At 42.0% G+C, this 25,872-nt stretch overlaps 1 protein-coding gene across 1 annotated transcript in view; it reads right to left on the bottom strand.

Annotated features, from left to right (window-relative positions):
- The window catches only part of PIK3C2A (phosphatidylinositol-4-phosphate 3-kinase catalytic subunit type 2 alpha), a 105,070-nt gene extending 103,381 nt beyond the window's left edge, over window positions 1-1,689 (bottom strand). Inside the window, exon 1 of the mRNA XM_079928496.1 lies at window positions 1,559-1,689. The gene's annotated coding sequence lies outside the window, so the exon portion shown is untranslated. The remainder of the gene's footprint in view (window positions 1-1,558) is intronic.
- Between the last annotated feature and the right edge of the window lie 24,183 nt (window positions 1,690-25,872).

The following is a 25,872-nucleotide window of genomic DNA, read 5'->3' as shown; positions in this document are numbered from 1 at the left end:
AAAGTTGTGAAACCTATGGACGGAAACACTATATTGCTTGCCAAGAAAAACTGCAAGCAACACTGCATACAGAACACAAATCACAACAGAGATTTTCGTAAAAAAAAATTGTTTTAGAATCTATTAATTTAGGCAAAATTACTTCAAGCCTATGTAAAATCACTCATGAATTAGGTTTGAGTTAAGTAATTCAGTCAAAATGCTTTTCAGTACTCAAAGACTGGTAATATTCAACAAGCAGTTATCTTCGACGGTACAGACCTCAACCAACGCACTTCGGTCTAATTTGCTACGACGAATAAGAGCATCAGCCCCAGCCCTGGCAGAGTTGCTGAGAGGTGTCTTATGTGGAAACTTAATCACAAGCCAAGGAGGCAAAGGTACAAAGTCTCTCCTGGAATCAGTGTTCCTGGAGCCCCCTATGGCCGTCCCTCTTTTTATACTACGTCTTCACCACTCTTCTAAGAATAGCTTTCTTTTTTCTGCATCTCTTCTAATCTGTGGCTTTGCTGCTCCAGTATGTTACACAATTTTCCCAACAGAACTTTTCTGCCTGACACCCACCTGGAAAGATTTTAGGGTACCTCTCTAAGAAGTAATCTTGTTCACAGAGAAAGGCCTCCTTCCTTACACCCAATTCAACACCCACTGTTCAAAATAAAAATATAATTACAACCTGAACTTCCATCAGGCTAATATAGGGAAAGAACCACCACAGGCTCTCTCTTCCACGTTCTGTATCTCCAGACTTTATTCCTCACTTACTTTTCTCCTTCCTCATTTCCCTCCTCAATCCCTGCTCCCCCCAGAAAAAATTCCACAGCTGGAGAATCTCGTTCTTAAAGCCAAACCATTTAGTGAGGAAAATAAGCATGCGCTTTTTTCCCTTCAATTATTTATTGTTCCTCCGTCATTCAGGAAGAGTTAAGCAAATATTTTTAATCTGATCGCCCTCCCAGAAAGATGATGCACTAAATACACACTGAAATAATACTGTCTTCCCCGAAGCAAGTGGATTCGCGGCAAAAAAAAAAAAAAAAAAAAGGAACCGGGGTGGGGGTGGGGTTGGAGAAAAAGGATCGTTCGCCCCCAAAGCCGGAGATGGGACAAGGAGGAGAAAAGCAGCGGGGGTGGGGGGATGCGGGTCACAGCTGAGAAGTGCAGCACACACAGTCGCCAGAATCCAACAATTCGACCAGAGGGTAGGACCGGCCATCGCGGCTCCGGCCGGGTCCCGAGAACCAGGGGGTGGCTTCTCCTCCCCCCTTGGGACAAAACTAACTCCCAGGCGCGACCCCCTCCGCCCCCGACGAGAGGGTCCTGGTGGGACGCAAGCACCTTCGGAGGGGCAGCTGGCAACGGCCTGGATGGAAACAAGGCCCGGAGGGAGGTAAGTCGATTAGGTCAGCGCCGAGAGTACGGGATGGAGGGTCAGAAGCGGGCACTCGGGGGACTCGGGGCCGCGGCAAGAGACCCTCCCAAGACCCCCGGGGCCCTTCGCCGCATTTGCAGAGCAGGGTCCCAGGTTCCGGCCCCCGCCGCACCTACCGCTCCTCACCTCACGCTGCCTGAGCCTCTGCCTCCACCGCAACCCAAGCCTCCACAGCCACCACGGTCCGAGCCATTTTCCACTCGGCCGCCTCAGCTGCTGCCGAAAGCATCGGCGGAGTCTGGGGCCAGCCAAGCAGATACGTCACTTCCGGCCGGTTAAGCACCGCCTTCCGTGCCCAGGCTTCTCGTGGATTGGCTGGTGTGGACGGCCTACCTGAGGAGTGGGCGGGGCTTGGGCGCGTCGCGTGAGGCGCTAGCTGGGGGAGCGTGGGGGTGACTCCGGCTCCCCGGGAGGAGTGCCGTGCGGGTTCAGGACGTCTGTCTGTGCAGCCCCAGAACAGTGGAGGGGGTCTCCGGGGACCCCAGTCGGCCACCTCTCAGGCCCGGCGTCCAAAGTCCCCCCCCCCAACCACCGAACTGTTCTATTGTTCCCGTGCCCTCTCCTGGGACTCTGCACTCGCCTGCATCCGGGCTGCAGCTCCCAGATTCGTGGTTTTGGCCCCAGGCCCGAGGAGATTAGTTTGTGATTGGAGGACTGAAGGGAACAGGCAAGATATAAAATCGTTCACTCCAACCAGCGTTTACCGAGTCCTCACAGTGGATCAGGTGCTGCGGGGTGTGTAATTAGTAGTCAGCCCATCACGTGGATCGTTTAAAGTGCTTTCACATCGGTGTCTCATCTAATCTCACAACAGCCAGGTGAAGAAGATGGCCTAATAATAACTCACAGCCAGACGGCTCTTTTCTACATTACAAAATATCTTCACATACAATCTCCATAATAACACTTTCCTCATGAGAATTGAATGAGATTATGCTTGTAAAGTTTTAGCCCTCAAATGTTAGATTAAAAAAATTACATGACCATGTTAAGCAGATAGGAAAATTAAACCCATTTACAGATGGTGAAGCTGGGGGCATGATTCAAACTCAGTTCTGACTCTAATCCATAGTATTTTTGTCCCTTAAACAGTAAGAGAAGAGCTCCTTCCAGAGGTTCCCAGTCTAATGTGATAGACTAGTATGGGCTGCAATTCTCCGACAGAAAAAAAAAAAAAGTGAGAAAGCTGTAAGAGAAGTAAAAACTCACTTCCAACAAGTAGTGGAATATAAATCCGATTTTTCTTTCGTCTTTTTTTTTTTGGAGGGAGGATTTGAAGTGGATGAAGCCCTCTAATCACTGTAATAAACATGCCTATGCCTCCCAGGAAATGAGAGTGGCTGGAGTTGCTACTCTATGAAGTCTAGAAGCAACTATATGATTATTCCTTGTGTCTGTGGCTACCAGCTCTTGTTCCACCCACCCTTCCTACTCCTGGTTTTCCACCAACTCCCCTCCTCCCCCCATGTACACACACTTCCAGGCAGGCTTTACACACTCTCGAAGAATGTCCCTTAGGAATCTGCTTAGTGCTACAGCATTGTTCTGCTTTATCTTCTGATCAAAGGAGGAATTTCTAGAATTGGCAGCTCTTTCAGGAGATTAAAAGGGGAGGGGAAAACCAATTGTCTCGGGCTCGTTTCCTATCTTCTGCCCCAGAATTGAGTGTGCCTTCCTTCAGAAAAGGAGGACGGGGACTTGAGAGAACACTGTGTCTTGAGGGAAGATTATCTGTTTGACTTTTTTGTATCCTTCTTACATTTTTCTTAGGAGAAATATTTTCTCTGGTTCCCAGCAGCAGAGGGCCCTTGCTTGAGTGAGTTCCTTGTTGCAGTTCAGACTTCATTATTTTATTACTGTTTTATTATGGCTCTTGAATGGCCAATACTTCATAGGCTTTGATCAATCAGAAGGGTCCCAATAAGAAGAGGAAGAAAGGGAGCTTGATGGTTCTCTGGATTCCAAAAAAGCAGCATTCACAAACTACCAGGTGTCAAGAATCTGAAATGGTGGCTCTTGCTTAGCTTATCTCATCTCTCTGGCAATAGGCATATGAAGATGCACGTGTGAACAATAGAAACACAAACTTCTAGGAGAAAGTGCAAACTGGTGCTGCTGTCATTTGGAACCAAATAGAACATACCTGGCAGCTGTTTCTCCTCTTTCCCTTCTCCCACTGGCTTCAATATTAAGGTTTAAAGGTAGAGAAAAGAATTGAGGAGGAGGCATTATACTTTTAAGTGTTCCAATCCTAACCTCCCACAGGGAACTTCACAGCACCACAAATATTCCCAAACTTCTTCCAGTACCAAATGAGAAATGGGCAACCTTGTTTTACCACAGATAAAAATAGTAGCTGACATTTATTGAGCATTTGCTAAGGCCAGTCCTTGTTCTTAGTGCTTTACAAGTCATGGAGAGGAATTTACAAGAATCCCTCCAACAACCTCATAAAACGGTACCATTATGATATCCTCATTTTATAGCTGAGGAATTTGAGGAACAGAGAACATGAGTAATTTGCCCACAGTCACACAGCTACTAAGTACTGTAGCTGGGATCCAAAGCTGGGTGGGACTGCATGCCTCATGCTCTTTTAACTTCACACTGCCCCCAACAGGCCAAAGAGATATTAACAGCAATAAAGTAGCTACAAAAGGCCGTTAATAAGTAAACCTATTCTCTTTCCTTTCCCAAAGCTGTATCCCCACCTCAGTAGGAGAACTCTGCTGGGTCCTATATGATACAACTTAAAAGCTGTGATCTCTACCTCTCAGAAGTCATTACCTAAGGTAGATAACACTGTCATAGAGGAATGACACTCAGAAGGTTAAATGTGTAGATGATGAAAAGATTTGAAGAAGGAATAGGAAATGTTTGTCCTGTGTTTCATTTAGCAAAAAAGAAAAAGAAAAAAAAGTATTGAGCCCTTATTTTCAATATGTCAGGCACTATGGTCTGTGCTGGGGATAAAGTAGTGAACAAGACAAGGTGTCCCCTCCCTAACAGAGCTTAGAGTCCACCAGGGGAGACAAATATTAAACACCTAATTAAACAATCACTTAATCTCAATTGTGATAAGTGGTATGAAAGAAAACTATAGGGGTCTTTGATTTAGAATGGAAAGCAGAAAGGCATTCCCTGAGGAAATGACATTGAATCTAAAGGATGAGTAGAAATTGAGTGAGGAGGAGGGGAAAAACATCCCAGGCAGAGGGAACAGTGTGAGCAAAGACAGTGAGGGAGGAAGGGGAATGGTTCAGCTGAGGAAATGAAAAACCAGTGTTGCTGTTGTGCTGGGAACAAAGCGGAAGTGGCTTTATATGTGGTGATGGGGCAGGCAGACCATGCCAGGCCTGGGAGGCTGTATTAAAAATTTAGGTCTTTATCCTAAGAATGAGGAGAAGGATTTTAAGCTCTCAAATAACCCAAGTTGCATTTTAAAAAGGTTTCTTAGGGCTGGGTAGAGAATGGATCAGAGAGAGGCTAGAGGGGATTTGGGCAGCCCAGTTTGGAGGTTATTGCAAAAATCTAGGGAAGTGATGATGTTCTAGCTTGAACTTTGCGTAAGACATGGTAAATATAAAGCTAACTGGGCCAGGATTCCTGTCCTTGGAGATAGTCAAGTAGGGGAAAGAGACTTAGAAACAAGTATGATACAGTGTTCTAAAAGCATTACTAGAGATATCTCTAAGTAACTTGGGAAGCTCTGGAAAAAGAGGAGGAAAGGATGAAGGTATATTAGTTATCTATTGGTGCATATCAAATTATCCCAAAGCTTAACGGTTTACAGCAACAAAAATTTGCTATCTCACAGTTTCTTTGGTCGGGAATCCAGGAATGGCTTAGGTGGGTACTTTCGCCTAAAGGCTTTTCTCATGAGGTTACAGTCAAGCTATCTGTTAAAGGAAAAAGCCAGGCTGCAAATAATCTGTGGAATGCTAGTATTTATGTTTTAAAAAACAGAGTGTGTAAGGGCTTCCCTGGTAGCACAGTGGTTAAGAATCTGCCTGCCAATGCAGGGAACACAGGTTTGAGACCTGGTCTGGGAAGATCCCACATGCTGCAGAGCAACTAAGCCCATATACCACGACTACTGAAGCCCACGCGCCTAGAGCACGTGCACCACAACACGAGAAGCCACCGCAATGAGAAGCCTGCGCACCACAACGAAGAGTAGCCCCTACTTGCTGCAACTAGAGAAAGCCCTCACACAGCAACGAAGACCAAATGCAGCCAAAAATAAAAATAAGTAAAATAAATGTATTAAAATAAAAAACAACCGAGTGTGTTGTAATAGCATAGGATACCTCTGGAAGGATACAAAAGAAGTTGGTAGTAGTGACTGTGTCTATAAAGAGGACCTGGGAGACTGGGAGTCAGCAACAGAATGGAGCCTTCCTTTTAACTATATATTCCTTTTATACAGATTGGCTTTGTTACCATAAGTGTGTATTCCTTTCAACTTAGAAGAGAAAACCATGAGAGCTTAATAATTTTGGCATGAAGTATAGTTAGACAGCACTGGAGGCTAATACATTTTGATTAGAAGCTGAATGATCAGAAACAAGATTGTTTAAAAAGTGTATTGGGAAGTGTTGTAAAACAGCTCAGGAAGTATGTGGAATTGTGCAGACTCAGAGGGAGTGAGGAAGGATGGGGTCCTGAGTAGTTCTCATATTATAAACCTGTTATAAGATTACGGTGGGGTGTTTAAGCTAGTTATCAGTCATTCAAGGACTTGTGTCCAGGATATTCCAGCATAGTCCTAGTATCAGATTCTGTTGGGTTCAATAGACATTGATTGAGATCAGCCATAAGCTGGGCTGAGTGCAAGGGAAAAAACGGTGAATACAATCTTGACACTGCCCTTGGAAAGCCTGCAGTTTAGTAAACCCCAAAACAGCAGAAAAAACCACAAAAGGTACACAAATACAAAATGTCAATACAGTGTGGTAAAAGCTATGGTAAAATTGTGCACAAAGGGGCTTCCCTGGTGGCGCAGTGGTTGAGAGTCCGCCTGCCGATGCAGGGGACACGGGTTCGTGTCCCGGTCCGGGAAGATCCCACATGCCGCGGAGCGGCTGGGCCCGTCAGCCATGGCCGCTGAGCCTGCGCGTCAGGAGCCTGTGCTCCGCAACGGGAGAGGCCACAACACTGAGAGGCCCGCGTACCGAAAAAAAAAAAAAAAAAAAAAAATTGTGCACAAGGTCCCAACACAGGAGCTCCCAGCCCCGCTGGAGGGGAGGGCAGGACAAGGGAGGCTTCCCAGAGGAAGTAACCCTGAAGAATGAGTAGGAGTTAGTCATGTAAAGGTGGAGAATGGTGTTTCAGGCAGAGGGAAAAGCAAGAGCACAGGTACAGAGGCCTCAAAATGGCTCAGGGTATTTGGGGATACATGGAACTTAAGTATCTCCAATATAGGCAATTGTTTAAGTAGGTGGCTGAAAGTTTTTTTAAATCTTAGACCTTTGCAAATTTGTTCACATAAATATACTGACAGATTTTTTTTTTAACCCACTGTCATATGATGGGTCCTGAGTTTTAACTGGGAAGTATGGTCGCTGTGGCTGACAGTAATCTCTCCATTTTCTAAAATCCTAACATTCAATTACTTACTCAGTTTAGTCCTTAATTACTGCCTATCTTAGAGTGCTTTCAAATTGTTTTGTAATTATAACTTCCATTTATTGAGTTCTTACTGTTAGGCATCGTGCTCAGCATTACAGATGCTGTTTTATTTAATCCAAAGCCTAAATTTTTTGCTACTGCTATCCTCAACTTCTCCCAGATAAGATCATAAACTCCCTGAGGGCAGAAACCAAAGTTTAGACCTATGTTTTCCTTTCTCACAACTTCCCTACCCAGCCCTCCTCATTGAACCCCCTTACACACATAACTTCCCTCTCTCCCTTGATCTTACACCGCCTCCAGCTTCTGCCCGATTTTGGTGCCTCAAAAGAACTGTCTCATATTCGCCAACTCTACTTTCTCATCCCCTTGGACTTTCATCCCCCTCCACATACTGAAACATCTCCTATCAAGTCACTACTGACCCACATCTCGCCAAAGACACAGGTCAATTCTCTGTCCTCACCCTTCTGGACCACTCAGCATTTTCTGACACTAGTTATCACTCCCTCCTGGAAGCACTTTGTTCTCAAAGTTTCCATGATGCCAGGTTCATCTTGTTTTCCTTCTATCTTCCTGCTTACTTCTTAGTTTCTTATCAGCTCCTTCCCCTTTATCAGACCTCCAAAGTTAGGAGTGCCCCCAAGACCTAGTCTTCAACTCTTTTTTCTTTGTTTATACTGTCTGACTAGGTGAGCTCATCAAGTCCCGTGGTTTTAAATACCATTCCTAGGCCAATGATTCTTAAACTTATATTTCCAGCCCCTGCCTTCTCCCCTGAACTTAAAACTTGTGTAACCGTATATTTGATATCTCCATTTGGATGTTTGATAGGCAACTCAAAATTAAGATGAGCACTAAATGAGAAATTGCAACTCATTATCTCACATCTGTTCCCACTTCCTCATCCCCTCATTCCCCCAGGATTTATCCATCGCTACAATTGGCACCATCAGCCCAGTTACATAGGCCAGAAGGTCAGGAGTTATCCTTGATTCCTCTCATTTCTTCATGTCCCAATCAGTAAGTATTACTGGCTTTACCTCCAAAATATACTCTAACGCGTAAACTGACCATCTTTGCCACCTCTCTGCTGTAATCCTGGTCTAAGCCACCATCCAACCAGTCTTCCCATATCTAGTCTTGCCCCACTAAATTCATTCCCCATGAGTAAGTGGACTTTATTTATTTTCAACTCTCCTTCCCTGTCTTGGAGTGCTTTTAAATGGTATATCAGATCACCTCGCCTCTGACTAAAACTCTGTAGTAGCTTCCCATTGCACTGAAAATAAACCTTGCCTTTACTTGCAAAACCTCACAATATCTTATCCCTGTTTAACTCTCCTGAATGGCTCCGCCCTTTGCACACTATGTTCCAGCAACAGCAGCCTTCTTTTCATTCCTAAAGAGATAAGAACAGGTAAGCTCAGTCCTGCTCTAATGAATTTGCACTAGCTCTTCCCTTTGCGTGGAATGTTGTCTCCTTATTGGCTAGCTCTGTTTTGTCATTCAGATCTCTGCTTAGATGTCGCCTCTTTGGGGAGAACTTCCCTGACTACCCAATATAAAATAACCACCTAGTCCTTATGTATATAACATCACTTTATTTTAATGCTCTGTGAAGCATTGATCACCTCCTGATACTTTTAGTTCATTGTCCACACTAGAAAGTAAGCTCAGTGACAGCACGGACTTTGTGTTGTTCATCACTAAGTCCTCAGCATTTAGAGCAGTGCCTGGCACAGAGCAGGAGCGTAATAATTGTTAAATGAATGAATGAATGAATCTACTTTCATTTATTTTTAATATTTTCTCCCCTTCAGTTAAAATGACATAGCCAAGATTCACCTCTTAAAGTGCTTAGAAAGGAGCATGAATTATGAAAGACTAATGTTATTTAAATGTAAGCCCTGCTTTTGTAAACCAAGGGCAGGGAGCATTTGTACTGCTACGGAAGCATTAAAAAAGATTCAGTTGGGACTTATTATATAAAACATAAAATTAAATTGGAAACTTTTCAAGGAAGAACTATGCGTGCTTTAAAAAAGGATATTAACTTTGTGCATCATAAAAGTAATATGTGTAGGCTATGACTCACAAGAGGAATGTCTAGCCTACTCTTTTCTTTCTTCCTCTCCCTTCCCTATAAATATCATAAAGAAACAGCTGTGACAGGCACTTGAAAGAGCAGCTAACATTTTCTGAGAGCTTACTATGTGCTAGACTCTAAGAGACTTAATGGATTAACTTGTTTATTCTTCACAATAACCCTATGAGGAAGGAAAAATTATAATTCCCATTTTACAGACATGAGGCACAGAGAGGTTAAGTAACTTGCCCTGGGTCACACAGTTAATAAGTGGTAGAGCAGGACAAGTTGACTCCAGTGCCCAAGCTCTTAACCACCTACCAAGCTGTCCTAGGGGATGGCATTTCAACGTGTCTGAGTGTTTTTCACCCCTATAGTCCTCTTCAAGACTACAGAGGAGGGTGAGTAAGGAAAAATACATGGGGGTGTGGAGTTAATGTCAAACCCAATAACCCAAAGGTTTTCCTTTTTTGTACCATGGACCCTTTTGGCAGTCAGGTAAAGTCTATAGATTCCTTTCTCAGAACAATGTTTCTACATACAAACATTTGGAAGCCAATTATATTAAAATATAGTTCTCAGAATATTAAATCAGCATTTGCTATAGTAATATACATCCTTATTAATGTACGAAATAAGACAAAAGGGAGGACATTGGCAGATCTAGTGACTACCATAATTTCATGGTAGTGTGAGCATAAATGCTATTTCAAAATATTTTTAACTGCTATAATGTAACATAGAAATATCTATTAGTATATCTGTTGGTGACAGTCACAGGTACAGCTAATACTACTATAACTTGTTGCCTACATTAGTAATGAAGGAATTGCTATATTTCTATTAGAGATTAGTAATATATATATATATATATATATATATAATTTTTTTCCCCCATCCAAGATCACAGGCCTCTGAGTTCTGTCCATGGATATCCTGGGGATTATTTCAGCTGGGTAGGGAGGTCTGTGGGCCTCAGGTTAAAAATCCCTGTGAGCCAAACCTAGGAGCAGTTTTGGGGTAAACTGTGGTGACCCGCTGTATGGACAAGAAGTGGGTTAAGAAGAGGCCCAGGCACCTCACTGAGAATTCCTGGATTCAGTGGTGTGGACTGTTTGCCCCTTCCCATAAGCCTGTTGACTGACAATGGAAAATTAAATGAATTAAAACTTGTTCTGTGTTATCTGAGAATAATTCCTTAAATGTGTTTCTAACATTTCCTGAAACGCAGTATATTATTACACAAAGTTTAAAAATTAAAGCAAATTTGAGAAAAAACAGATACAAATGGATGGGAGTCTATTCTGGCACTTTGAGGATTTATAGCTTTGGGACAAATGAGAGGCAGTACACCGTGACGGCAAGCCTTCCTCATTCTGCCACCCCCTACTTCCCAGTAACTTCAAAAGTGGTTAGCAGACAACAAAATGGAGATCAGAGAATAATTTCAGAGCATGTATGGGACAACCCAAGGTGACCAAGAAATGTACTGAAATCCTGCAGTGATTGGGGCACAGATCAGCACAGTGCAGATAGTAACATGAATGTGACATCACTTGTTACTACAATCTGAGTAGTCAGAGGAAATTTGAGTTATATGGAACTTAATTCTACTAGGAAGATTTGTACTATTGTAATAACCATAATAGTTAACATGAATTGAATGTTTACTATGTGCTAGGCACTGTTGGACGCATTAACATGAATTAACATATTTAATTCTTAGAGCAAATTTATGAGGTAAGTGCTATTAAAATCTACATTTTACGGTTAAGGAAACTGAGGTACAGAGAGGTAGAAGCATATTCTTGACTTGATTTAAATGTTGTATTGACTGTACACTAGCTGCTGTAACAACAAACTTTGATATCTCAGTGGCTTAATGCAATATAAAGTTATTTCTCTCACACATATGCCCAATAAGAGCTTGGGTGTTGAGTGACCCAGACTGATGGAAAGGTCTATCGTCTTCGGTACACTACACCCAAAGTCACTCTGAGGTTTCTTGCACCATCCTGAAGGTGAAATACATCCAATTCAACTGGCCAGAATTCTCTTGCCTACACCTAACTGCAAGGGAGGCTGGGAAATTTAGTTGAACTGTGGGCCCAGAGGGAAACAAAACCAGTTTGGCAACCAGCTAGCCAGTCTCAGTCAAACTAACAGATCAGATAACTCTACTGGTTCAAGCAGAAAGCTTCCGCTTTTTCTTTCAAAATGTGCTCCTTAAAGAACTAAAACCATTTTTTATTTCCGGCCATGTCGCAGGGCATGTGGGATCTTAGTTCCCTGACCAGGGATGGAGCCCATGCCCCATGCAGTGGAAGCATGAGGTCTTCACCACTGGACCACCAGAGAAGCCCCCTAAAGGCACTTTTAGATGAGATTAGTGCATGGCTTTTTTTTTTTTAAGAAGGGAAAGATAATTATTTGCCTCTATGCTGAGGATATTACCACTAAGCAGGCTCTGAATCTTTCTACATAATTATCGTCAGAGAGCATGGCTTGAAATCAACTCTTTTTATATTCAAATATTGTTTTAGGTCGCTGTCCTCCAACATTTAATTGATTTATTGACAAAAAATTTATACAGCACATGCACTATGCAGTTACCTGGAAAGTAAAAATTTTTAACTAATTTATTGAGTTCTCTTGACTAATAGAGGCTAGAATGATTTTTTTTTTTTTTTTGTGGTATGCGGGCCTCTCACTGTTGTGGCCTCTCCCGTTGCACAGCAGAGGCTCCAGACGCGCAGGCTCAGCGGCCATGGCTTATGGGCCCAGCCATTCCGCGGCATGTGGGATCTTCCCGGACCAGGGCACGAACCCGTGTCCCCTGCATCGGCAGGCGGACTCTCAACCACTGCGCCACCAGGGAAGCCCAGCTAGAATGATCTTGACCACATGTGTGTGGAAGTACTTTGGGGCCTGAGGCATTATCTGTCCATGTGATTATGTGGGTTAAGATCTATTTTTCGAGGAAAGTTTTAAGTCCACTTCCAAATGGCAGTAGGATAGCCTTTTTTCAAGCTATCACACTGTTAGACCCCTTACTTCTCTAAAAGATTGTTAGTCCTATCTTCAGTGCCATTGATTTTCAAAACAATTACTAATTAGCAGCAAGATCATTTCCACTCTAGTCTCTTGCCAGAGAAATGACTTCAATTCTCTCCTACACATTATTTATCAAAAGCTCAGGTGAAAGAAGTAATATTCATTGAGGATTACCTGAAGGATAAGTAATCCATCCATTTCTCTAGACATTCTAACTGTTATCGCTGATTCACAGCTGCTAGTATAAGCTGTGTAGCTGGATTGCCTCTGGTCCCTTATAGAACTGCTTTTACTGAGCTGCACTTTGGTTTTATGCATTCAAGCTAGTTCTGAGAGATGGCCCTGGGAATCTTGCTGTTGTGTTTACTGCAGGGATATCGTTGAGGACTTTGACCAGTATGTCACAGAGTGACTCATGATGAAGGAGTATTTCTCTCAGATCTTAATACCAGGAAGCTAGGAAGCTATATTTCTCTTAAGAACTACTTCATTTTTTTTTTATTATGGGCACACTGAATTTCATAATTGTTCATATTTCCCTATTGCTCTGTTCCTGGAAGCTCAGAATCAAATATACAGCCCAGATCTAGTTACTGTTTAGAACTGTATAATATGCACTTTTGTATGTCAGTCCTAACAATTGACTTCATTTTCCTTCTCCTGTTTGTCTTTACTTTTATTTTTTTTTAACATCTTTATTGAAGTATAATTGCTTTACATTGTTGTATTAGTTGCTGCTGTATAACAAAGTGAATAAGCTATACGTATACATATATCCCCATATCCCCTCCCTCTTGCGTCTCCCTCCCACCCTCCCTATCCCACCCCTCTAGGTGGACACAAAGCACCGAGCTGATCTCTCTGTGATATGCGGCTGCTTAAAAATATGGAACGCTTCACGAATTTGCGTGTCATCCTTGCGCAGGGGCCATGCTAATCTTCTCAGTATCGTTCCAAATTTAGTATATGTGCTGCCGAAGGGAGCACTGTCTTTACTTTTCACCTTCATCCTAATTTCTGAATTATTTCCTGTTATATTTCTATAAGGTGCTTCGAATCCTTTTGGGAACATATAAACTATTTACATGTTTCAGAACGTATTTGCGTGTGTATGTTTTTATATGAAGTAATGCTCAAATATTTGGAATAACAAACAAAAGATTTTGAGCTAGATATTTGCTTAAACACAAGTTTTACCTTGGAGTTCATGTTTGTTTCTTTCCTTGTACTTCACTGATTCTAACATCTGTCCTCCAATTCATGCTTTAAACCCCTCCCACCCTTACTTTTTCTCAAGCTCCGTTTTTTTTTTTCAAGCTCCTTTTTGATGGCTCCTCAGAGAGGCTTTCTGACCCCCGTTCTCTCTAAAGCTGATGTTTGTCCCCTACCTACCTCACCTCATTATTCTCCCTCCCAAGCACCCTGCCTTTTTCTTCATAGCACCATCTTTTAAGTTCATTTTATTAATTCACTTGATAGTTACCTGTCTCCTCCACTAGAGAGTGAACATGTGAGGGGAAGTACTGTGTTATTTGCTTCATCTAGGTCTTAAGATGAATGAATCAACGTTTCAGCCCCAAAACTGCAGAAAATCTCTTCTCACTCTCTTATACCCTAAGGATAGTTCCCTTTTCTGAACTCCTGAATTTACTCCTGTCTGACCACAATCACCCACCACATTTAAAGGCTTTGATTCCTCTTTGTTTCATGTTTCAGGTTGGATTTCCTCAATTACATTGTGAGTTTTTAATTATTTGGTTAATGGATTAGAGGAACACTGGAGGTACAGTCAGTAGTACCTAGATTTCAGCAAGGGGTTTAAATAGTCTCTTGTGATATTCATGAGGGCAATGATGACAGAAGGGCATGAAGGGGAGGTAGAAAGAGAGTTTACATTTATTGAGAACTATTTAGATTAGAGAAGAGAAGAACCAGTGAATGCAAATGACGGGGAGGTAGATTTCACTTCACTTCTTTAACAATGAGGGTAAGCCCAAAATAGAATGAGTTTCCTTGGAAGATCCTTCACTCAACAAAATGTACTGAGCACATTTCATGTGCCAGGCATGGTCCTGGTTACTGGGGATGGAGCATGAATAAGACCTGGTCCCTATTCTCATGGCACTGACAATCTAGGCAATCTAGACAATCTAGATGGGAAGAATCCATCACAGAAAATGTTCCATCAGGCCTGAAATCAGGGATTCTAGCCCTGGGCAGAAGCCAGATTCAGAGGTGGAAGAAGGAAGTGAATGTATGTTTTTTGAAGACTTAAAACTGTATATCAGACACCATTCGAAGCACCATACACAACCTCCACGTTCCCTTAAGACACACAGATCCTTGAGGGGAGGAACATTATACTGCTCTTCGGTTCCTCAGGGCCCTGAGTGTTGCTGTGCACATAGGAGACATTTGGTATTCAGTTGACAACTGATATCATTCAAGTGCTTCAATGGCAATGAGATGCTAGTAGCATTCTTGTGCCGGCACACAGACAGTAAAATAAAAATTAACAATGCCATAAAAAACAAGTTAAATTATTTGCCAGAGACCAATTTTTGCAGGTCTTGTCAAAGTTGGATATACACTCAGGACTTCCTGGCCTGCAGTCCTGGACTTAGATTTCAAAGCCACACCTCTCCCTCCAAATACATGAGGTAACTGTAATTGTTATGTAGCCAGTCATTACGGGGATAGCTGCAACTATGCCATCTGTAATAAGAGCCTTGATGAAAGCTCTCGGTACTATTTTAAATATGCTATGAGTTTTGTTTCCTCTGCCTTTACAGAAATGAATTGACTTTTTAAATTTAAGTATGGTTGATGTACAATATTATACAAGTTTCAGGTATACAACATAGTGATTCACAATTTTTAAATGTTATATACTTCATTTATAGCTATTATAAAATATTGGCTATATTCTCTGTACTCTACAATATATTCTTTTTTTTTTTCTTAAAGGAGAAGGGTCCCAAATCAGTTTTTTTTAAATAAATTTTTTATTATTTTATTTTTTTTTGGCTGCCTTGGGTCTTCATTGCTGCGCACAGGCTTTCTCTAGTTGCGGCGAGCGGGGGCTACTCTTCACTGCGGTGCACAGGCTTCTCATTGCGGTGGCTTCTCTTGTTGCAGAGCACAGGCTCTAGGCACACGGGCTTCAGCAGTTGTGGCTCATGGGCTCTAGAGCACAGGTTCAGTAGTGTGGCGCACGGGTTTAGTTGCTCCGCAGCATGTGGAATCTTCCTGGACTAGGGCTTGAACCCGTGTTCCCTGCATTTGCAGGAGTATTCTTAACCACTGCACCACCAGGGAAGTCTACCAGGGAAGTCCCTGTACAATATACTCTTGTAGCTTATTTTTTAGGCTCTGGACATGCAGGCTCAGCGGCCATGGCTCATGGGCCTAGCTGCTCCGTGGCATGTGGGATCTTCCCGGACCGGGTCACGAACCTGTATCCCCTGCATCGGCAGGCGGACTCTCAACCACTGCGCCACCAGGGAAGCCCTGTAGCTTTTTTAAAGTATTTATTTATTTATTTAGGCTATGCTGGTCTTAGTTGTGGCATGTGGGGTCTTTAGTTGCAGCATGCGGGATCTTTTAGCTGCGGCATGCATGGGGGATCTAGTTCCCCGACCAGGGATCGAACCCGAGCCTCCTGTATTGGGAGCGTGGAGTCTTATGCACTGAACCACCAGGGAAATCCCTGTAGCTTATTTATTTTATACATAGTAGTTTGTATCTCTTAATCCCCTACCCCTATCTTGCCCCTCCCCCCTTCCCGCTCCTTGACAGTAATCATGTTTGTTCTCTATATCTGTGAGTCTATTTCTTTTTTGCTATATTCACTAGTTTGTTTTATCGTTTAGATTCCATATATAAGTAATATCATATAATATTTGTCTGTGACATTTCACTAAGTATAATACTCTCCAAGTCCACCCACGTTTTACTCTAGATCCAGCAGGGGGAGCCAGGTCCATGTTAATTAAAGGCAAAAACCAAACCAAAACAACACACCTCCCCAAAAAAACACTAAAAAAAACCCCCTTCTAATTTCCAAAGTATTCTATTTCCACCTTCCATTAAGTGTCCGTGAACAGCTCTTTCTTTCCTCTCTGAGAATTTAGGGCATAAAAATGAACTTAATACATGTCACAACAGAAAACTTACACTTTTTTGAATTCCCTTGAAAACGTCAGTATTCCATTTACCCATTTATTCCCACAAGCACGAATTGTTGCCTGCTCTGCCTGCTGGTCTGAGGCAGGACAAGAGGCAGTGAGAGCAGGGAAGGGTCAGACTAGAGATCTGTGATGGGGCAGCTAATAGGAGACAGCAGCCACCTTCAGGGAGGAAGAGATCGTTGAATTGTATCTTGAAGGACAGTTAAGCATTCTTCAGTCAGTCATGGTTGGAACTGGCATTCCAGACTGTGAGAATAATATGAACAAATAACAGATGCAGTGTATTTGTAGAATTACAGATAGGAGAGGAGCAAGGTTGAGGGTAGGTAAGATAATTCTGAAAAGTAACCTAAGTAGAGTTTATTTCAACAGTGTTGGATAATAGCTAACCATAATAACTAATATTTGTGTTAAATAAATATCTAATATTCAGCGAATACTTATATAGCACTTAATATATTCCAAATGCAGTTGTAAGTACTTTATAACTATTAACTAATTTAATCTTCACACAATCTGATTATTCTCCCCATTTCCAAATGAAGAAACTGAGGAAAAGTGAGGTTGAATAATTTGCCCAAGGTCACACAACCTGGGAGGGGTGGAGCTGGCATTTGAGACCTGAAAGTCTTGCTCCAGTCTCTGCCACTGATCTAAATATTTGACCCTTGGGCTTTCCTGGTGGCGCAGTGGTTAAGAATCCGCCTGCCAATGCAGGGGACACGGGTTCAAGCCCTGGTCCGGGAAGATTCCACCTGCCGCGGAGGAACTAAGCCCGTGTGCCATAACTACTGAGCCTGCGCTCTAGAGCCCGCGAGCCACAACTACTGAGCCCAAGTGCCACAACTACTGAAGCCCGCCCTCCTAGAGCCCATGCTCCACAACAAGAGAAGACACAGCAATGAGAAGCCTGCGCACCGCAACGAAGAGTGGCCCCCCTTCGCCACAACTAGAGAAAGTCTGCGCACAGCAACAAAGATCCAATGCAACCAAAAATAAAAATACTAAATAAAATTAATTTAAATAAATAAATATTTGACCCGTGTGATCTCCTTTAATTCTCACAACAACTCTCTGAAATCAGTGCTATCATTATACCCATTTTGTAGATGTGGAAAGAAACATAAAGTTAAGTAATTTGCCTGAGGTCACACAACCAGTAAGTGATGGAGAAAGGTTTAAACCCAGGCAGTCTGATACCAGAGCCCATGTTTTTGTGGTTGGTTTGTTTGCTTGTTGTTGTTGTTTAAATTTTGATTTACAGTCAAAATGATTCCAAAGGTGTAAAATAGTATACAACGAAATGTGTCTTTCCATTACTGTTACCAGAGACCTAGTTCTCTCCCTAAAAACCAATGCTATTAGCTTCTTATGTATCCTTCTATACACAAACAAAAAATATATGTGTTATTTCCCCATATTATCACACAAACTGTGTATACAGTACATATTTTTCCACATTTATTATTTTATTTTTTATTTTTGGCTGTGTTAGGTCTTCGTTGCTGCACGTGGGCTTTCTCTAGTTGGGGTGAGCAGGGGCTACTCTTCATTGCAGTGCATGGGCTTCTCATTGTGGTGGCTTCTCTTGTTGCGGAGCACGGGCTCTAGGCACGTGGACTTCAGTAGTTGTGGCGCACGAGCGTAGCTGCCTCGCGGCAGGTGGGATCTTCCCAGACCAGGGCTCGAACCCATGTCCCCTGCATTGGCAGGCAGATTCTTAACCACTGCACCACCAGGAAGGCCCCACATTTGCTTCTAAAACATAATGATATATCTTCTTAATGGCTGCACAGTATTTCTGTGTATGGATGTATTGTATTTTTGTTTTACCAGTCCATAACTGTTAGTTGGTTTCCAATCTTTTGCTATTATAAGCAATGAATGGGGGACTTTCCTGGTGGTCCAGTGGCTAAGGCTCTGCACTCACAATGCAGGGGGCCCAGGTTCGATCCCTGGTCAAGGGACTAGACCCCACATGCCACAACCAAGAGTTCACATGCCACGACTGAAGATCCCGCACGCCGCAACTGAGACCTGGCACAATCAAATAAATAAATATTTTAAAATTAAGAAAAAAAAATGAATGGCAAGGAATAAAGACTTGTGTATCTGTCATTTCCCACAGGTGTGGGCCTATATGCAGGATAAATTCCTAGAATGTATTTACTGGTCAAAGATACCTGAATCTGTAATTTTTTTTTTTTTAATTTGGCTGTGGTGGATCTTAGTTGCAGCACTCAGGATCTTCGCTGCTGCGTGCGGGACCTTTCAGTTGCAGCACGCGGGATCTAGTTCCCTGACCAGGGATCAAACCCAGGCCTCCTGCATTGGGAGCACGGAGTCTTAACCACTGGACAACCAGGGAAGTCCCTGAATCTGTAATTTTGATTGAAGTTGTGAAATTGCTCTCTGTAGAGGCAGTACCAGTATATATGCCCTCCTACAACAGGAGTATCTGTTTCCCCATTCCTTTAGGATCACAGTGTGTTAAGTGAAAAATTGTTATCTCCATGCAGGTTTAATTTGCATTTCTCTTATAAGTGAGATTGAACATCATTCCATGTATTTAAGAATCATTTAACATTTCTTCTTCTGTGTGGACCATTTGATCATAATCGTTGTCCATTTTTCTATTGGGTTGTAGAGGAAGAGAGATATATTCCAGCTCCTGGCCAAAAACCTACATGTAATTTTTTCAGGCCCAGGTGTAGGCAATTACAAAGGCTTTACTTGGCAAGTCTCACAGGTGAATACTGCCCCCACTAGAATTGCACAGGCAGTACGCTGCAGCCTCTGAAGGGAGTTTTACTCAAGGACTCAGGACCCTCTCTGACCGCCCATGGTCTTACATATCTGCATTTCTAGACCAGGAGCCTACACTTGGAGGTCTCTTTCATTAGGACTTTCCTCGGGGCCTCTGCTTAGGCTTCCTTATTGGTGGGAGAGGAGGGAGGGAGAGGCCATGAAGACACTTTCTCCCTTCTCACTCAGTACTAGTACTTTTCCACTCTGACTCAGTACTCAGTACTTTACCACTCCTAGTCCTCCTATAATCCCCCTTACCCCCCCACCCCGACCCCATATCTGTGCTGATCCACCTGACCTGCAATGTTCCATGAGGGAAAATGCAAGCAGATGGAGTCAAAACTTTCTCTGTTTTAGCCTCTTGCTTATACTATCACAGTAAGTGATGAAAGGCTTGACTCTTACTTTCATTTTAGCCTGTTGCTTTAATGGAGCACTCTGAACATCTGGCAGCTCAGCTCTCTCGCGCTCTGCTGAGCGCTTGACTTTATATAAATATATCAACACACACTCACAAGATCAAGATAGACAATGAGAAGAGAAAGCTGAGAGTTAGGATGACCCCAACCTCAGGACCAAGGGGGTTCCCAGAACATGGGACTTAAACTGCTAAAAGTGAGTTTGCCAAGTACTTTCTCGGTTTTAAAACTGAATCACATAATGATTTGACAGCTGTTCCAATATACACATCTCTGGAAGAAGATTCCACGTGGGAGTTTCTCAGACTAACTTTCTTTCTTTCTTTATGGCTGCATTGGGTCTTCGTTGCTGTGCGTGGGCTTTCTCTAGTTGCAGCGAGCGGGGGCTACTCTTTGCTGCTGTGTACGGGCTTCTCGTTGCAGTGGCTTCTCTTTTTGCGGATCACGGGCTCTAGGTGCTAGGGCTTCAGTAATTGTGGCTCGCGGGCTCTAGAGCGCAGGCTCAGTAGCTGCGGCGCATGGGCTTAGTTGTTCTGTGGCATGTGGGATCCTCCAGGACCAGGGCTCGAACACCGTGTGCCCTGCATTGGCAGGCGGATCCTTAACCACTGCACCACGAGGGAAGGCCCATCTCAGACTGATTCTTGACCTCTCAATGAAAGTATTGAAACAGGATGGGAAATATTTTACACAGGGGAACTGTGTCAATTTGACAGAAGCCCTGTCACTCTATGAAGAACAGCTGCGGTGCCTGTATTGTTCTGTGGAATTCTCAAAGGAGATTGTCTATGTCCCTTCATACTTGGAGTTGTGGGTATTTTACACTGTTTGGAAGAAAGCTAAACCTTGAAAATCAATTTCCCCTAACCCTGTGTGCTGCAAATAGCCTTCCTGACCTTCGTAGGCTGTACATGACATCGAAGCGAGTCAGACAATTGATTGTGAATCCCTTCAAGTTTTCTTTTTTTAATTATTTTTTTAATTTAAAAATCAAATGGAAAGTGTATATTTTGATGAGCTAGACTGTTATTTTTTTGAAAGTCAGCTGAAGGATGATTAGACAGCACAGTGAAGGCTGCTAAATGCACTGAACCCCTAGAATGTGATTTTTGTCTTTGTTTTTCTGTGTGGGCTTTTTGTTTGTTTGTTTCTGTTTTGGTAGACTTTGAATTTGGTTGTTTGGAGGAATGAACATCATTGTTTTCTTCTGGAGGGAAGTTGTTGATGGAGTTTCTTTCCCCCCAAACTTGACATAGATATTAAAATTTGGTGCTTATAAGGAAAGACTTTTAAAAATGAATAGCAATGCTTTGATTAAAATTACAAATGAGAAAAAAAACCCCAAAAAACGGAATCACAACCCGAGAATCTGTTCAGTCCTGGGGCAAACTGGAACAGTTAGTTGGTCTGTGTGAGATTAGACACTTGTAGTGAACACATCAACCCCGACCCCTGCAATCCAGTGGGAATATGAAAAGGAGACTCAAAACTATAGAGCAGAAAATTGTGAAAAAGAATGTATAAACATTGGGCTATGGGAGTTCAGGAGGAGCTGGGGGTGGGAATTGCAAAGAAAAGTTATTAAAGCAGAAATTGTCAACTAGAAAGGTTTTTAAGTAAATGTGATTTGAAAGATGGGGTATACTTACATATGTATTCTTCAATAATAGACAAATCCATTCTATGTTGACTGGAAAAAATATCATAGACATTCAGGAAGCTTATTTCATAAAAGTGATTTGCTTACAGCTTGACAGCTAATGAAAAACACACCATCGTGTGCAGCTTAGTGGAGATAATGTGTATAAAGCTGGCATAGGGACTTCCCTGGTGGTCCAGTGGTAAAGAATCTGCCATGCAATGCAGGGGACGGGGTTCAATCCCTGGTCAGGGAACTAAGATCCCACATGCCGCAGGGCAACTAAGCCCATGCACCTCAGCTAGAGAGAGAAACCTGCACGCCACAACTTCTGAGCTTGCGCGTCTCAACTAGAGAGAGAAAAACCCACAGGCCACAACTAGAGAGAAGCCCACACACCAAAACGAAGATCCCACATGCCTCAACAAAGATCCCACGTGCCGCAACTAAGACCCAATGCAGCCAAAACTAAAATAAAATAAAATAAATAATAAATAAGTCTTAAAAAAAAAAAGCTGGCATAGTGCTTGGTACCCAGTAGGGGCTCAGACTCTGCTCTTCCTGACTTCATCCCTTTCTCTTTCTGAAGTTGGCTCATGAATTACAAGGTAGTTTCATTGTCTAGTACAGTGCCTGGCACATAGTCAGTGCTCAATTAACACTTGCTGAATAAATATGGAATGTATACATTAATTAATTTGACATTGATTTTGGCTTGATGTCAAGCCAGTTTCTAGGCATTAGTTAGGATGACCAAAACTACCTCCTTTTATATTCTAAATTTAGTCAGGTGTTGTAAGCCGTATTCATCACTTAATCTTAAAAGGAAAAATATATTATGTTCTCTTGGGCTATGTTTATCATTTCTTGATATCTTAAGATGTGCAGTTGCATTGCAGAGCTCAGCTAAAGATTATTACACCCACAAGAGAGTATAATAGCAGAGCACATACCATAGTCATATGTAGTCTGAATTCCAACTACTTTGGTTAATTTACAATTTTTTTAAATTGCAGTAAAATACACATAACATGAAATTTACCATCTTAACCATTTTTTAAATAAATTTATCTATTTATTTATTTATGGCTGCGTTGGGTCTTCGTTGCCGTGCACATGCTTTCTCTAGTTGAGGCGAGTGGGGGCTACTCTTCGTTGCGATGCACGGGCTTCTCATTGTCTTGGCTGCATTGGCAGTGGATTCTTAACCACTGCACCACCAGGGAAGTCCCCATCTTAACCATTTTTAAGTATATAGGTCAGTGGCATTAAGTATATTCACACTGTTGTGCAGCCAACCTCCAGAACTCTTTTCACCTTGCAAAACTGAAACTCTATATTCATTAAAGAACAACTTCCCATTCCTCTTCCTTCCAGCTCCTATCAATCACCTTTCTGCTTTCCATCTCTATGAATTTGATTACTCTAGGAACCTCATATAAGTGTAATCATACAAAAGTGTTTATCGTTTTGTGACTGGCTTATTTCACTTAGTATAATGTCATCAAGGTTCATCCATGTTGTAGCATGTGTCAGAATTCCTTTGCTTTTTAAGGCTGAATAACATACAATTGTATGTATGTAGCACATTTTGTTTATCCCTTCATCTATTCATGGACACACGGGTTGCTTCCCTCATTTGGCTATTGTGAATACTGCTGCTATGAACATGCATATACAAATATCTCTTTGAGACCGTGCTTTAAATTCTTTCGGGTATATACCCAGAAGTAGAATTGCCGGATCATATGGTAGTTCTATTTTTAATTTTTTGGAGGAACTGTTATACTGTTTTCCATAGTGCTGCACTATTTTACATTCCTACCAACAGTGCACAAGGGTTCCAATTTCTCCACATCCTCATCAACACTTGTTATTTTATTTATTTATTTATTTGGTTGTGTCAGGTCTCAGTTGTGGCTCACAGGCTCCTTAGTTGCGGCTCCCAGGCTCCTTAGTTGTGGCATGTGAACTCTTAGTTTCAGCATGCATGTGGGATCTAGTTCCCTGACCAGGGATTGAATCCAGGCCCCCTGCATTGGGAGCATGGAGTCTTAACCACTGCGCCACCAGGAAAGTCCCAACACTTGTTATTTTCTGATTTTGTTTTTGTTCATTTTACAGTAGCCATCGTAATGAGTATGAGGTAATATCTCATTATGGTTTTGTGGTTAATTTAAAAATCAAAATAAAACCTTTTTAAAAATGGCTGCGTGAGGTTAAAAAGTCAAATAATGAAATTCTAAAAGGGTTATAATGTCCCCATTCCTATCCCATCCCTCTTTGCTCCCCAATCCTGCTCCTCAGAGCAGCTTTTTTTTCCAACTATTTTAATTGTTCTTCTGGTCCTCCACTCCATAGTCCTAAATAGTGTGGCAAGATGGTTATTTCTCGATTTATCTGTTTCAGTCATTATTATTTTGTAATTATGGCAGACAGAGATTCAGCATTCTTCAACCATTCTCTTCTTCTGCTCCTCCCATATAATTGTGTAAGCAAGTTAATTCAATATGACTAAGCATAATTTACTATTGAAGCATATATCATACATAAATTATGTTTCCTTTCTTACATATATTTCTGTTTCTTCCAGATTTAATAACTGTCTCATCTTCTAATTTGCTCAATTTTCTATATATCTATTGCTAATTCTTCCCATATACTCCAACAGCTTCTTATTATAGGCTTCTATAGAGTCAAACATATCAGACAACGCATGGTCTCCATGCTTTCCTAGAGATACTCCTTCTGGAGCCCTCTGTTCTCATACACCTCCAATCTAGTTGTGTTGTTTTATAAGCCTGCTACATAGTTGTTGTCTAGGGACTTCCCTTCCAACTCCCTCTGGAAGTTGGAGTTACAGTAACTTTAAAAAATTCTAAGCAAATTAAAATTTCACATGAAAAACAATGTCTGACATTAGTTAGCTTTGGATGCATCCTACCTGAGTTCCTAGGATGGTGAGTTCTAGTCTCTGTTTCTTTAGTATTGTACTCGCTCCTCCACAGCACAGCTCCTTGAGGGTGCTATTGCTCAGGGCTCTAAGAATTATGTAAGGATAATAAGAACAGATGAAGAAACATCAAGAGGAAAATATAGTGTGCTCATTACAAAAAAAGTTGCAAAAATACCAACATGTGGAAAGAATGAGGGACAGTAATCTCAGCCCTCTCCATACTCCCACAACCAAAGACAACCCCTATTAACATTTTTGTCTATTTCCTTCCCATCTTTTTTTTAAGCCTAGATTTGGTTGTTGTTGGACCGTATTGTATATCCTATTTTATTTTCTGCATTTTATTATTTTTTTAAATTTTTATTTATTTATTTTTTGCCGCATTAGGTCTTCGTTGCTGTGCGCGGGCTTTCTCTAGTTGCGGCAAGCAGGGGCTGCTCTTCGTTGCGGTGCACAGGCTTCTCATTGCAGTGGCTTCTCTTGCTGTGGAGCACAGGCTCTAGGTGCACAGGCTTCAGTAGTTGTGGCACGCGGGCTCAGTACTTGTGGCTTGCGGGCTCTAAAACACAGGCTCAGTAGTTGTGGCGCACGGGCTTAGTTGCTCCGCGGCATGTAGAATCTTCCCGGACCAGGGCTCGATCCCGTGTCCCCTGCATTGGCAGGTGGATTCTTAACCACTGTGCCACCAGGAAGACCTATTTTCTGCATCTTAAACAAAAATTTTATGGAAACATTTTTCTAGGGGCTTATATTCAGAAATATCATTTTAAAAAATGACTGCATAGTAGCCCATCCAGTTGAAGTACTGTAATTAATAGATCTTCTACTGTTGTATCTTTAGATTGTTACCAATTTTCCACCATTATAAATAATGTTTTGGTAAATATTTTGTCATAAAAGCTTTTGCATAATTGGAATTCTTTCCTTCAGATACATTTTTACTAAGTCAAAGGATATGACATTTTTAAGGCTGAAAGAAGATTTTTTTTTTTTTGACAAGCTTTCTTCAAGGATGTATATTCAGAGACTGACACTCTTATACTAAATGGTCATGATGTATTTTGTACTCTTTACTGGCTACACTTCAATATGGCTAGGACTAGAGGATTAGATGGCCAGACATCCAGAGTTAATTATGTACAGTTCAGGACAGAAAGAAAAAGATCAAAAGTCTGAGAAGATGCCCAAGATAAAGTGGTTCAGAAATGCTACAGGTAGGATCAAATACATGTTTATCAGTCCTTACAGCTCAGAAGTGCTTTGTCCTCTGGCACATCATGAAGAAAATCCGTCTCTGGGCTTGTGTTTATAGTCTCCCTCCCTCCTTTCTCCTCCTTCCCTCCCTCCCTTCCTCCCTCCCTTCCTCCCTCCCTCCCTCCTCTCTCTCTTTCTTTCAACAACACATCATTACAACTTACAACAGCACATCATGTAAGTTCTAGTAGCTATTGGACCTCAAGGGTACGCTAAACCGCTATTAATCAGAACACTGATGTTTATGTTGTACACCTAAAATGAATACAATGTTATATGTCAATTATGTCTCAGTAAAACTGGAAGAAAATAAAAAGAATCCTGCATCCATAATTTCCCTGAGTCTTAAACTCTTCACCTTTCAGGCTGCATTGCTGGCTCTAAAAAAGGGCTGAACTCC

The sequence above is a fragment of the Stenella coeruleoalba genome (assembly GCF_951394435.1).
Source record: "Stenella coeruleoalba genome assembly, chromosome: 8".
Lineage (NCBI taxonomy): Eukaryota > Metazoa > Chordata > Mammalia > Artiodactyla > Delphinidae > Stenella > Stenella coeruleoalba.
Note: the sequence above shows the minus strand (reverse complement) of the source record. Positions and strands in the feature narration are given on the sequence as shown.